Source organism: Neltuma alba, unplaced genomic scaffold (genome assembly GCF_004799145.2).
Source record: "Neltuma alba isolate B1F8T4 unplaced genomic scaffold, ASM479914v2 tig00010189_pilon, whole genome shotgun sequence".
NCBI classification, from domain to species: Eukaryota; Viridiplantae; Streptophyta; class Magnoliopsida; order Fabales; family Fabaceae; genus Neltuma; species Neltuma alba.
Window position 1 is genome coordinate 674576 of NW_021635128.1, and position 15245 is coordinate 689820.

Consider the following 15245-nt stretch of genomic DNA (forward strand, 5'->3'; position numbering starts at 1 on the left):
ACGATTTAGAAAATAACTTTTAGAGGAAAGTGATAAAAAAATTATTTTGATAATACATTTTAAAAGAATAAAAATTTTGTGAAAAAAGTAATGTTGATGAAATAAAAATAGTTGGACAGTTATTATCAAAATCACTTTTTTATGTGCAAATTATTAAAAAAAGACATAAGTTAATTTGATAATTATATAAAGGACATATTTTAATTTATATATTTGTTTAAAGTAATAAATTAGTGAATAATGTATTTTTGTTTTACCAATATAATAAATGATAAATAAAAAATATAATTAATTAATAATTAATATGTGTGTATATATTTATAAAAGATAAGATTAAATATATTTTTAGATGAATGAGAATTCCATCTGAAAAAATTTAAACATCATGCGCCATAATATTTTTAGAAAATTTGAATAAAGATATTAGCTTTGATTTTTAATATAAGAGCTACATAACTAATTTGTGAATATTAAAAAAATTAGTTAAGTGAATCGTTTGTAATAAATATATGCTATCTTTTCTAAAATATCTGCATTAATCATATATATTAAAACTACCATGTATTAGTGATTAATTATATTAAAATATCTGCATTCATTGTAGGGATTACTTGGGCGCAAATGGATAAATATGAAAAATAAAATGGATTGAGGTCTTATATATTTATAACCAAGTTGAATTTGTAACTAATTTTTTATATTAAGGACTGGAAGTAGTATGTAAAACCAATTTATTATTTATATAATTAATCACTAATACATGTATATATATGTATCTATAAAATATAAAATTAAATATGTTTTTATTTCCCCAAACCATGTTTTATACCTCCAGAGGCAAAAAAAAAAAATCACATATGAAAAACCATGATTTTATACCTCCATATATGTTTAGATGATTTTTCTTCAAACCATGGTTTTCTTTACCAAATTATGGTTTGAAGAAGTACCCAAACACCCCATATCTAAATAAGAAATTATGATACAAAAACTCTTGATTTGTCTAACGGCTGAAAAACATCATCCCTATTAAAATAAATCACATGCTTTTGATTATATTTATTATCATAAATTATAGCAACAACTCTATTATTTTCTTTACTAATGTAGCAGTCAATTGATTGCATTTTTCAACATTAAAATGAGCTTGAAAAAACATGCATAGTAGGGTAGAATTGTAAGGCACAACAAAATAGTTGTCTATGAGAAAGACCTTTTATTTCAATTAATACTTATTGCAATGAATTTTTTTAGGACAAAAGTATTGTACTTCTTATCTTTCATACATGGTGATTTTGGGCTATGTACTGCTACCACAAGGTTTATGAATCATATATATATATATATATATATATATTTTAATAAACTCATATAACAAAAGAGAAGAGCTCTTGTATGTTATTTTAGGAGAGATGACTTCGTCAATATACTCTTGGTCTTTTATTTTGTCTATTGGATTAAGGAATAAGAGCATATGAGCATGTATAGCTCTATACACATGAAAATTGTAATAATGTAATGTATAAGATAATTTGATGTGTTAGTTAAATCTCTAAAAGCAATAAGTATATATGTTATAGTAGCAAGTCACAAAGTAAGATGTAAACGAAATATTAAATTTACAACCATAAATGCACACTAACCAACGCAAACGATTTCAAAAATCATTTTATCCTCTATTGCCTCCCCGGGAGTGATTGTAACTCCATTTTGAAAATCCCACACAATACATATGGTCTATTTGAGGGATTGAATGAACTGCATTCACAAAATCTTTTAACTTCTAGTCATACGGGGTTGCAAGCGAAGTAAAAAAAAATATGTGAATGTCCTGCCCAAAGACAAATCTTTGTTGTATCATGATAATTTTGAATCATATATCTTACTCCTCTAATGAAAAATGAAGCAATATGATGCATCTTCCGATGGATGAAATGCTTTTTTCCCATTGATTAAAGCATCAGACAATTCTTAATACAAGTCAACCGTGAGCTCTTTTTTATGTGTCCTAATCTAGAGCAACTTTTGGGACTCCATTATTATGTAATCATCAAACTATGTGTTGAAGTAACCTATCGATAGGTCTTATTTTCCTTCATCATCAATATGTAAGTGAAGTAATTTCTTGCATTTTGGGCCTTTTCTTGTTCTTAGTAGCACTATGAGTCTTTTCTAAATGCTCAATATCATTCCTGTATCCATCTTCCCTAAAAAGAAACAAGATAGAGTATTGAAGAGGTGGATCAGATGCATGCAATTCATTAATATATTGAGGTGAACCTAACAATTTCTCCACCATGATATCTCTTCTATTCAATGTCATATCATCCATGCTGCAACTTCCGAAGCATTTGGTAGATTGTAAGTTCGATCTTCATGTTCTCTTATGCTAATCAAGCGCAATTTGATCTCAGAATGATGGCAATTCATTGTCATTGAGAATGTTAAACGATATTGTTAAATGAAAGGATTGACTTGGTCCAAAATTCCTTTAAGTTGTTGAACAATGGTTGGATTAATGCTTGATTCTTGTTAATGTTTGCTGCATATATGCAAGATTATACATGATTAGTATAAGTAACAATATTAAATGAAGTATCTTCATGATATTCTTTTACATACCGAAATGCAAAACTTTGATTGCTCACTTCATTCTCCGCATCAAAGATATAGAGTTGTAAATATGTTGGTCTTAAACCTTTTAGTGGTAATAATTTGCTTATGTTACGGTAATTCATCTGTACAAGATAAAAGTGTAAGGACCTTCTCTATTATTTTGGTCTCTCAAGTTTCAAATCATAAGTTTTAGTCTCTCAAATTTTTTCCAACTAAAATATTAGTCCTTATAATTTAATAAAAATCTAGACAATTTTGTCTTTTGAGAGATCAAAACTCATAGTCTAAAACTCAAAGGACTAAAACTAAAATTTGTGTAAACTTAAGAAATCCAAGATAATACTAACCCTATTAAATTTTATGGTTAAGATACAAATTTGCTTCAGAAATTTTCACTTGGGAATGTTGGGTATCCAGAAGTTTTTTTAGAACTAATTTGTTCCAAAAGTTTAAAACTGTAATAATATTTCTTCTTACCATTAAAAATATTAATAGTCAACATCACTATTTTAACAGTCAACTTAAGTTCTTTTAATAATAAAGAGTAATATTGTTATGATTTTAAATTTTCAAAGTTAATTTGCTCCTAAAAAAACTTTCAAGTATCTAATACTCTCAAGTGAAAACTTTTAGAATAAACTTGTACTTTATTCCGAAATTTTATTGGATCATAAAAAGTTAAAAACCAATATATGCTCACCTAACGGATTGACGTACCGTAGTTGATCTTCTCACCCCCTTCCGTCCCCCACTTGTATTGATTATTTGACTGGACGCGGCGCTCTCCTTTCTCTCACCATCCGTTGCCATCTTTTTCCTCAAGACCGCAGCATTTTGAGTGAGAAACGAGAGTGAGTGCCTCCCCCACCCCCCCGAAAAAATATATATATATTTAGTAGGAAAAATTGCAAAAAAAAAAACTAGAAATTATGAAATTACGAAATGGGTACTTAAATTAACAAAATACTGTCAATGGCCGATTCCTAAATATAAATTATAAAATGTTGAAAAAATATCACAATATCCGCTTCTTTTCTTTCTTCCATCTATACCCTCCTTCTCTTTCCTACCAATCAACTCCACTCCCATTCTGTATCGACCTAGAAATCAAAGCTGTCCAAGAAAACAAGTTCTTATGCGGTACTCTATGAAACAATTCAATAGCATTTGATTGTTGTCCATTTTGAGCATACCTTTTTATTATAGTTAAAGCCAGTAATATGAGTTGAGTCCCTGGATTCAACCCCCTAACCCCTCATAAGGTGGTGGGTTGGGTTAAAGAAAATATAAATAATTCATATGTAGCCTATTTTAGCCCGCGCCCACCAACCTGCAACTCACCACAGGCTAGCCCACTAGCCCTTTTTTAAAATTTTATTTACAATTTTTATTTTGATTTTAATAAATTTTTTATTATTTTTGTTTAATTTACGTATAAGTTTTATTTTGTTAGAGACTTTGATTTTAAAGTTGATTTCTATTTTCTTTATTGTTTTACTATTTTTATACTAATAAAATAATTATTAACCATGAATTATATATTTATATTTCAACTTTTGAGATTAATTTAATTATATAATTATATGAAAATATAAGAATAAAAGAATTTGATCCACAATAATTTATAAGTTAATTTTAAAATTTTAAATATAAGTGTAAAAATTTTAAAAATATGAATGTTGGCGGGTTTGCCAACCCCCCTTGATGGGGCATGTTGGCCAAATATGAGCCCGCTAGGAGGTGGTCCTTTTAGAAGTGGCCTGCATCGTCTCAAGCTCACGGCAGGTTTGCTCATAACTACTAGTGCAACATCTCATTTTTTTTTTCAAATTTAGAGATTAATTCTAATTTAGAATATAAGAATGATATATATTATAGTTTCTGAGAAAGTTTATATGTTGTAAAATTAATTTTTATCCATTAGTACATAAAAAAAATATCAAATAAAATATTATTGAAACAATACTTTATATATATATATAGACCTAGGCACTATTTTACTTTATATATATATATATATAGACCTAGGCACTATTTTATGAAAAAATAAAATATTATATTGGGGTAATAATTACAAGATTGTTGAGATTTTTAAAAGATTCAGATAAGTTTAGTTATGAGATTATTAAGATATTATCTGATAGATTAAGAATTTTAAAATCAATGCACTCAAAATTTTATAAATTTTACCCATGAAATATAGTTGTCTCTATTTATATATATATATATATATATAAATATATATCTTTAATTAACCTAATGAAGAGAATCTAAAGATAGATCTACCGTGCGATAACTCTTTCCTCCCCTTGCAGCAACCTCCTCTTCTTCCTTTTATTTTCCTTCATATTCTTTTTTTTTCTTTGGTCAATTCAAGATTCTTTTCTTTTTCATCAAAGATGTGTGCGTATCCACCAAATACATCATTTTCTTTTCTCAATTATATATATTATTCATATCTTCTTCTTTTCTCTGTCAGCATTTTTTAGTTGCCTTCCAACAATAAATATAGGCATATACTAACCCTCTTTCATCTTATTTCACACCATCATTCCTTCTCTCTTTTGATCCATTCTTTTTCCTCATGTTTTTCTTCTTTCTTTTGGTCTTCACGCCATCAAAAAACCATAAGAATGTCATTCACGCATTAGTATGCATACTTTTCTCATGCTTCGATGTCGATCTTACTGAGGTAATTTATATATTCAGTTAATATTCTTTTAATATGAAACAATTTAATTTGAAATAGCTAATATGGATATTTACTCACACAAATGTGAGAGTGTGTAATGTTGACGTTATAATGAAATTTTAATCTTTCAAGGTAATTTTAAAGTTTCAAAGTAACTTTAGAATTGTTTTAAAAAAAAGTAGTAATATTCGCAGAATTTTAATTACAAAAAATGAATGATATTTATCTTGGATCCTCTAGAGTAGTAGTGAGACTATAGAATAATTTTTGAGTGACTTTAGAATAGCCTTGGCGGAGAGCTTCTGAATATGAGCAATGGAAATTCTCTGAACGGAGTAGTCTCTGCTGAGGAGGTTGGTGTACTGAAACGAAGTGGGAAAAAGGTTTATGTGGGAGAGAAGTCAGTCTCGAATTATCGTGCTATGGTGGCTAGGGTGGAGGATTGGATGTCGGATGATGGGGATGCATCCTAAAACTGCACAGCCTTCCCCAAAGTCCTACAATGCCCAGAAAACACACTGGCCGACTAGGTTGTGGAGGATGAGGGAGAATGGTGGAGAGGAGATGGGTGGAAGTCCAGAGTGCGTGTGGAAAGCATGGAGAAAGGGCCTAACATTGGTGTTTTACCGGAATATCAGAAGAAACTGGCTAAGAAGTGGGAAAAGTCCTTGTTTGTTCAGCTTCTCGGAAGGATGGTTTGGGAGGACTACATGGGTTCCAAACTCAAACAACTTTGGGGTTGGCGTGGTGAGGTTGAAACTCTGGAGATTGGTTTAGGCTTTTTGCTAGCTAAGAAGTGGGAAAAGTCCTTGTTTGTTCGGCTTCTTGGAAGGATGGTTCAGGAGGACTACCTTGGTTCCAAACTCAAACAACTTTGGGGTCGGCGTGGTGAGGTTGAAACTTTAGAGATTGGTTCAAGCTTTTTTTTTGGTTCGTCTTAGTAGTATGGAGGATTATGAATTTGCACTTACAGAGGGGCCTCGGTAATTTACGATCACTACCTGGCCATTCAATCGTGGAAGGCTGACTTTGATCCGGATGCGACAGAGGTTACCAAGATAGCAGCATGGGTACGCATGCTGAAACTTCCTATTGACTATTATGATGAAGGTGTTTTGCACATTGTGGGTAATCAGATTGGCAGGGTTCTCAAAGTCGATAGAAATACTCTACAGCACGTAAAAGGTCACTTTGCATGAATATGTGTAGAGTTGGACCTGGGGTCTCCTTTACTGCTGGTTATTTTCATTAATGGGAAAGAGAAGAAGATTGTTTATGAGGGGTTGCACTCGATTTTTTTTTCTTGTGGCAAATATGGCCATGTTGCATAACACTGTCACAAATATGTGGTTGTTCAACCAAGAACGGCGTTGATGGCATTAGAATCTCAAGTGAACCTGTCGAAGAGTGGTGACTGTGAGACACATGCTACATCGTCTAAGGTGAATACGCTGGACTGAGTATGGTGAGTGGATGGTGGCTCTGAGACGCCGTCAAATACAACAAGGGCCACAATCATCAAGCGAGAATCATGGTTATGAAAGACACCATGAGAATCGTGGAGGAATTGATGGGAGTGAAAACGGGTCACGATTTGAGCATTAAGTGAGTTTAATGTTGCAAATTTGGTTGCTTTAAATATGGTTGATATGGTGTGAGAATCTCTGCATGACAATAGCAAAACGGTTGATAATACAATGAAGACCTCAAAATCTCAAGATATTATTCTGATCAAGAAAATTGCAGAATCACAAAATGGTCTAGAAATGTTAGAGTGGGCCGTGGATCATTAGCGGCAAGCCCAATAGAGGCTTACTTGAGGGTTAAAGAGAAAATGAATGCCCAGGACCCACCCACGTTGCAAACCCCAAGTCAAGCAAATGATGTCAATACCATTAAGTGAGTTTAATGTTGCAAATGTGGTTGCTTTAAATATGGTTGATATGGTGTGAGAATCTCTGCATGACAATAGCAAAAGGGTTAATTAATCCGCAAGTCCTTATAGTTTTAACGAATTTTGAATCAAATCCCTATAGTTTTTTTTCTTTTTATCAGGTCCTTATACTTTTATCTTTTTTTAATTAGATCCTTGTATTTATTTTTCTTTTAATTAAGTCCTTATAATTTCACTAAATTTTTAATCAGGTCCATGTAGTTTTAATTTTTATTTATTAATTAAATATAAACTTAATTAAATAGATTAATACTGAAATATAAAATATTAATAATTAAATTAAATTAATAATTATGTAATAAAAAAGTAATAGAATTAATTAATTCAAGAAATTTTTTTAGAACAATTAATTTTTTTTCTGAAAAAATTAAAATCATTATAATAATTCAATATCTTTAGAATATTATTGTTTATAAACTAATATTAAATAATATATACTATTTTATGTTTATATAATAGTACTATTAGAATTTATAAAATAAAGAATAAAAAATTCAAGGACTTAATTTAACATAAGATGAACTTATAAGGACTTGATAAAAAGAAAAATAAATACAAGGACCTAATTAAAAACAGATAAAAGTATAAGGATCTAATAAAAAGAAAAAAAACTATAAGGACCTGATTCAAAATTAGTTAAAATTACAAGGAGTTGTGGATTAATTATCCCATAGCAAAACGGTTGATAATACAATGAAGACCTCAAAATCTCGAGATATTATTCTGATCAAGAAAATTGCAGAATCACAAAATGGTCTAGAAATGTTAGAGTGGGCCGTGGATCATTAGTGGCAAGCCCAATGGAGGCTTACTTGAGGGTTAAAGAGAAAATGAATGCCCATGACCCACCTACGTTGCAAACCCCAAGTCAAGCAAATGATGTCAATACCATTAATGTAGTAATGAATAATGGTCAGAATTTTGATGTTGTCCAGCTTGCCACGTCAACCCCCAAGGTTACTCATTTCACATCTAGCCATGCACATAATGCCTCCCACCGTGCAGAAACTATTTTGGTGCTAAGGTCAGACCTTGTGTCGAATATATCGTGCCAATAATCCTATGGATCCAGGTGATGCTGGGTAGTCTATTTTTTTGTCACTCATGATAATCCTCTATTATGCATACCGATGGGGCCACATATGTGGCAGATAATTTATAGGTGTTATTGTCATTCTCGATCTATTTTTATTTGTCCCTATGAATATACATATGTGACCGATGGCGCTGGTGGTTCATCCTTTCGTCATTTGCTCTGTGACATCAATGTTAGGAACGAAGTTAATCTTTTTGCCTTGTTAGAACCAAGACAAGCAGGCAAAAAAGCATTGTTTATTGCTCATAAGCTGAGTTGGCCAAATGTACATGTTGTGGAGGCGTGAGGATTTAGTGGAGGAATCTGGGTATTTTAGGATGCGTCTGTTGACTTCACTTTGCTTGCAACGGGGGATCAATTGGTTCATGGTGTAGTCAATGATAGTACGAGGGATGGTTGGTTCCTCACTATTGTTTAAGGGCATCCAAATATTACTAATCGAAGAGGTCTATGGATCTCTCTGAATGAAATAAGTCAGTCCATGACAGGTCTTTGGGCAATCGTGGGTGATTTTAACGTGGTTGCACATCAGGATGATCGTTGGGGTAGGTCTTCAAGCACGAGTGGTGGGGTGGATAGATTTTTCAAGGGCTGGTCCTATATGTCTTGTTCTCTCTCTTCTTCATAATTACCCCATTTTATTTTTAATTTTTTCCCTAAAAAACATTGCTTGCTCTTACTCTCCTCTCCTCTTCATTCTTATCCCTTTAGGCCTCTTCATACTGCCCCAGTTTCTCACCATTAGTCACGCCTCATAGAGGCAAGTGTTATTCTGACACTGATAAATCAAGTGATCTGCATCGAGAGCTTTCACAGGTGAGTGATGAGTATAAAGTCGATGAAGGTAGGTCAAAGATAGGATCAGCTTATTGATATTAATCAGCACATGGCCCATGCTAAACCATTTGATGTCATTGCTGGTGTCGAGGACCATGCGAGTTTGACTCGGCCGCTTGCCAATTCCGACTTGGCTGAAGTACTCACCTCTTCCTTAACTCATTCCAAAGACAATAGAGCCTTACGTTTCCTCTACACCAAACATGAACTTGTTTTCGCTGTCAGCTGGGCGAAGATCTAATGGGGTAATGTGTTTCAAGGCTAGATCTAAATGGGTTATCAATAATCTGACTTAGGCTGAATCACGCTCAAGTCAAGCCAGAGTGAGAGATTTGTAATCCCCATGTGATTTGCTAATTATTTGGTCATGCATTCTTGTCAGTCATCGGGGCTTAATTCCTATAGTTGAGGACATTTAAAGAGTCCATGGTTACAAAGATGGTTGATGTGAGTTTCTTGTGGTTACTTTTAGAGCATATTTTAGTTTAGATTTTGAGGGCAAATGTTGTTTGCTTTTCTAATTGTGAAATTTCAACCTACGTTTTAGAGTTAAATCTCTACCAAATCTCTACCCATTCTTCCATTAGTATGCTTTGCTTTTCTTATGATGAATGCATATTCTTCTAGAGAATATGTAATGGTAAAATGATGATGGAGGCCTTAGTGGATGATGGTGGAAAGGCATGGTCATGAGGAAAGGAAGAATCGGATGATGGTGGAAAGGTGGTGAGGAAGAATTTTGGCGATTGTTACATTTTCTTCCAGCTAGGATATTATTATGCCATGTATGCACCCACATTAGTATTTTTTTGTCAAAATATTCTCCTTAAATGGTCAACATTAAAAGAGTCAATGGCGTGGTCATTTTTTGTCTGTTTCCAAAAGTTAATATGCATTTTTGCACCCCAAATTTTTCTATGGTGGCTGGTACTCCTCTTTTATATTACAATGGGTAAACTTGTCCTTCACCAAAAAATATTATCAAAGTACCATGTTGTAGAAGCTATTTATCAAGATACTATACTTTCAAGCCAAACCAGCTCTAAAATTGTGAGAAACTTGTTCACACCAAGAATGAGTTTCTCTTGATTTTATTCTCCTCCTATCACATCAGCTAATATTTCTTTTTGGGTTAAGGTGTAGATTTATCCTGTAAATTTTTACTCGAGTGATGGGCATCCAAAAAATTTTTGGGGTGCTAATTTGCTTTGATAGTTTAAAATTGAAGCAATATTACCTCTTACCGTTAGAAATTTTAACTACTAATATCACTATTTTAACAGTCAACATAATTTTTTTACGATAGGTGTAATATCCCAAATTTTAGATCTGAAAGTGTACAAATTAGCCTAATATGGGGAGGCTATTAAGTCCTTTTGAGCAAGAGTCCCAAAAATGTGAGAGGAAAGTTAAAGGGTCTCCAGGGACTAAATTACAATTTGAAAAAGTTCTAGGGGCTGAAGTATAGATAAAGATAGAGATTCCGATAAAGTCTTAGGGCTCAGGAATGAGAAAAGGGGATAGTTTCAAACCAAAGGCTATGTTCAAGGCATCAATAAGGTGATTTATGAGATTTAGCCTAACTCAAGTAAAATCATAATTTTGAAAAGTTTCAGGCCAAAAAGAGTAAAGACATAAATTATACCCGAAAATTTTAAAAAAATCCCAAAAAATGAAAAATGGCATTTTAAGGCCTTTTGTGAAGAGAAATTATGAAAATACTCCTGAGATGACTTTAATGGAATTTTTAAGATTATGACTTATTTTGAAGTATACAACTAAAACTAATTATTTAAACCATACAGAGGCCTCAAAGAAATAAGTAAAAATGGAAATTTATGAGTCAAGAGGCTACAAAAAATTGTAAAATCTGTTTCGTCCTCAGAAGGATAGCAGAATGACTTTAAAAATATTAAAAGCCCGATTATGCCATTTAAAGGTATTTTATGGGAAATTCAAAATATATATATATGGGCTAAGTTATGGTATGAGAAAACTTAGAGAATTTTCTCAGAATTAAAGAAAGTTTATGATATGGATAAATGAATTTTTAGAGTTCTGGATTGAATAAAATGCTTCGGTCAAATATTAAATAATTAGTGTCCCTTAAATAGGAGACAAAGATATAAGATTCATTAATAACATGCTAACCCAATAAAATGCATTTATAATGCCGTTATAAAGGCTCTGAGTCATTGTCTAAGTCACCAAAAGATATTTAAGGATAGTAAAAAAAAAATTATAAAGCAGTAAGGGTAGGGTTTACATAGTCTTCTATCTACCCGGTATTGTAAAATCTTTACTACGTGACTCAATAAGGTTGACTAGCCTGTCAATAAAACTAATTATTTTCCTCTCTGCTCCTCTATGATAGCGACAAAATTGAAGATTTTTCATTGATTAGAAATTCTAAAAAAGCATGTGAAAAAAAGAAGACCCGTAAGAGACGAATGAGACCAGTAAATTAGAAGCTTGTTAAGGAAGCTTTCCAATTCTCTCTTCCCTTCTTCATTTCATGCCACCTAAGAGCTCTTCATTGGGGGAATTCTTTCTAGGCCATGTGATGAACACTTGACAAATGGATGATGACACATGGCAAGGTCATGAAATAAATTGCTTAATCAAGAAACACGTGGTAAGGCATATCAATCATATGGGAATTAAAACTTCTAGAAGCCAAGACACTTATCATCTTTGATGGACACTTGGCCAGATCATATGGAGGGTGATTTAAGCAAATGACATGTCTTATGGTAAAGTAAATTAAATACAACAAAGTAAATGGTAACTCTTGCATTTTAAATACCTTCCCTCTCCCATTTATATGAAGTTTTTGGCTAAAGAGAGAAGGGGGGGAGGTCGAAACTTTGAAGGGGAGAAGGAGAAGAGAAAGAGAAAGAAAAGCCATACAAGATCAAGCTCCAAAATAGGCATAATTATGGTTTTTGATGTAGTAGTTTATCTTGCTATTTGTTTTATTAAGCTTAGTCATGGTTTTGATAGATTTTGAAAGCTTGAAACCCTAGGTTGGAATGCTGTTAAATTATGTTTAAACCATAAAAAAGATTGATTGATGCTAGAATCATGTTTAAAGGTTTAAAAAGAATGAGAATCAAGTGATTTTGAGATGATTTATGAAAGATTTCATGGTTGTATATCTAGGGATATGTTTCGGCCAAGGCTTGTTCTTGAGGCTAGGGGTGGATTTTGATAATTTTGATAATTTTGATACTTCTAATGAGTTCAGAAAATGAAATTGTATTGGGTTATGTTGAGAAAATATATTTGGAAGCATTAGAATTGAAAATGAAAATTTTGGATTCCAAACCCTAACCTCTCAACCTTAAGTATTTAAAGGAGAAGGAATTGGATTTTATTAAATCCAAGCTCATATTTGGATTTCTCATGAAAAATTGAGTGGGAAATGGCGAACAAAATAACTTTAGAAGTAAAAAATAAGAAACAAAAAAATTTTAAGTTAAAGAGAAACAGGTTTGAGAATTAAGGGTTGTTAGTTATTTTCATGGTCTTGATGGATTGGCTATTAATGTACAATATGAATTTAGGGCTATCAGATACCAAGAAAGATGAACGGTAAGGTTGTCCAAGCAATCTTAGTGGTTAGAAGTAAAGGGAACAAGGGTTTCCCTAAAAGTTTCAAGGTAGTGAACTTACCTATTTTGTATGCTTGAAGTGTATGCTTGTGTTTTGATGTTGTTTGATGATGAATAAAAGTATAAATAGTTAAATGTTCCTCTAGCTTGAAGTGTATGCTTGTGTTTTGATATTGTTTGATGATGAATAAAAGTATAAATAGTTAAATGTTGCTCTATTTTTTATTTAATCCATGCCCATGTGTGTTTGAAATGTTAAGCATATGAACATAAAATTCTATAAGCATGACAGTATGTGTAACCAAGTATGTTATACACTTGCATCTATCTTACATGCATAATGATAATGTCTGTTACTGAATTCTCCTAAATCTCATTTACTCTTAACCAACCATAATAGATATCATGTGCAAAGAAAGAGGAATGCATGAAGAAAAACAAAGAAAGAAGAGAAGAAAGTGGTAATTGCACTTATGTATTTAATGTAACTTTTATTTTAATATATATATATATATATATATGAACATGCCTCTCAATGTTATGTAATATGAAATGATGTGATGGCATGTAAAGTTGAGTATGTTGATACATGAAAATGAATTATGCAATGCTAAAATGATTGTATGCAAAATATATATATGCATTATTAATGCAAGTAGGGGGTAAATAATCCCTAAATAAGCCATAAATTTGTGATAGAGTGAAAATGAGGAAAACAATTGAATTTGCCTATGAAATTTGGTATACTTAAAGTAGAGGTGAGAATCAGAGCCAGCCCTTCAGGGCTGGCGGGCTTAAAAGGGCCGGCCCTCCAGGGTTGAAATTTTAAAAATACTACAATTTACTAGGCCCAGCCCTTAAGCTAACAGGCTTAGGGCCGGCCCACGGGCTTTTGGCCAGTTTAAGAAAAAATATTATTTTTAATATTTCTCATTTTTTTTTCAAAAAAATAAAAATAAACCAATAAAATTGTTAATAAAAGACATAAATATGAATAAAATTAAGTCACAAATACGAAATATCATATATAAATATCCATCAACATCCAAGAACATTTAAAACATTCATTAACAAGATAACAGCATCCAAAAGTTTCATTTATAGTGCAATTGTGCACTAAATAAACATTATCATTAATCTTTTGAAACTTCATCATCACTATAATCAATTACTCTTCTTCATGGGTATGTTTTTTTTTCGTATATCAAGTTTTTCTTCTTTATAAGAATTTTACTTTTAAATTTTGCAATCTAACTATTATTTTACTTTAATATGAGAAACATTGTCGTTGAAACTCATGAATTTCTAATTCAAATTATAGAATCACAAGTTATATAAGTATAAAAATACTCTATTATCAAATATATATAGTTTAAAAATATCAACACATATAATATAAATCAAATCATTATTAAAGTCCAAATTAACCTATTTTTTAAAAATTTAATTGGATAAATTATTGTCTAAAACTAAATAAATCATATCATTCTGTAAAATTTAATTTTAAAATGATAATAATAACTAAATATTTGAAATATTATTAACAACGTAAAAATTTAATAATATTATAATAAAATTTAGAAAACAAAAAAAATTATAAAATGGTCTAAACGGGCCAGCCCTCAGTAAGCCCTCAGCCCTTTAGGGCTAGCCCTCCAGGGCCTATTTTCCATTTGAAGGGAAAAATTTCAAACCCAGCCTCATAATTTCAGGGCCTAAACGGGCCGACCTGACAGGCTCGACCCGTTTTCCCGGCTCTAACTTAAAGTGAACATTCTGACCTTTAAAACAAGTAGTAAATCACTTAAAATCGATGTATATACTAAAAAATATGATTGCTCAAATTTAGGGCAGAAAACTAGAAAGTATAATTTTTACCAGTTTGAATAGTAAACTTTCACGAATTAACTATACAAACTGAGAAGGGTTAGGCTCTTATTTATATTTTTTTTCCTATAGAGAATTGAAAAAGTTTCAAATGAAGATTTAAATCACCTTAATACAATTTTTTTTATAATTAGTTATGAATTTTTAAAGTTAAACAAAAAATCTGAAATTTTACTGGTGAATACTAACACCCAAGGAATTAAATACAAGTTTTTTGTACATGCTTATTTTATATTTCTGTTGAACCATAATGCTTCCACATGCGTATTAAAAAAAGGTAATTAGAAGGATGTTTTAATAAGAGACGATATTGCTATGATTTTAAACTTTTATGGCAAATTTGCTCTCAAAAAAACTTTCAAATATCTAGTGCTCTTGAGTAAAAACTTCTTAGACAAATTTGCATCTTAACCTTTTTTTAAAAAAAACAGAAAAACTGAAATTGTTCTTCACGTGAAAATTTTCACTTTTTCTCTCTCCTACTCCTATGTCACTTCATCCAAAACACCACTTAAACCATTTCTCATGTTCTTAATATAAGACATAGAT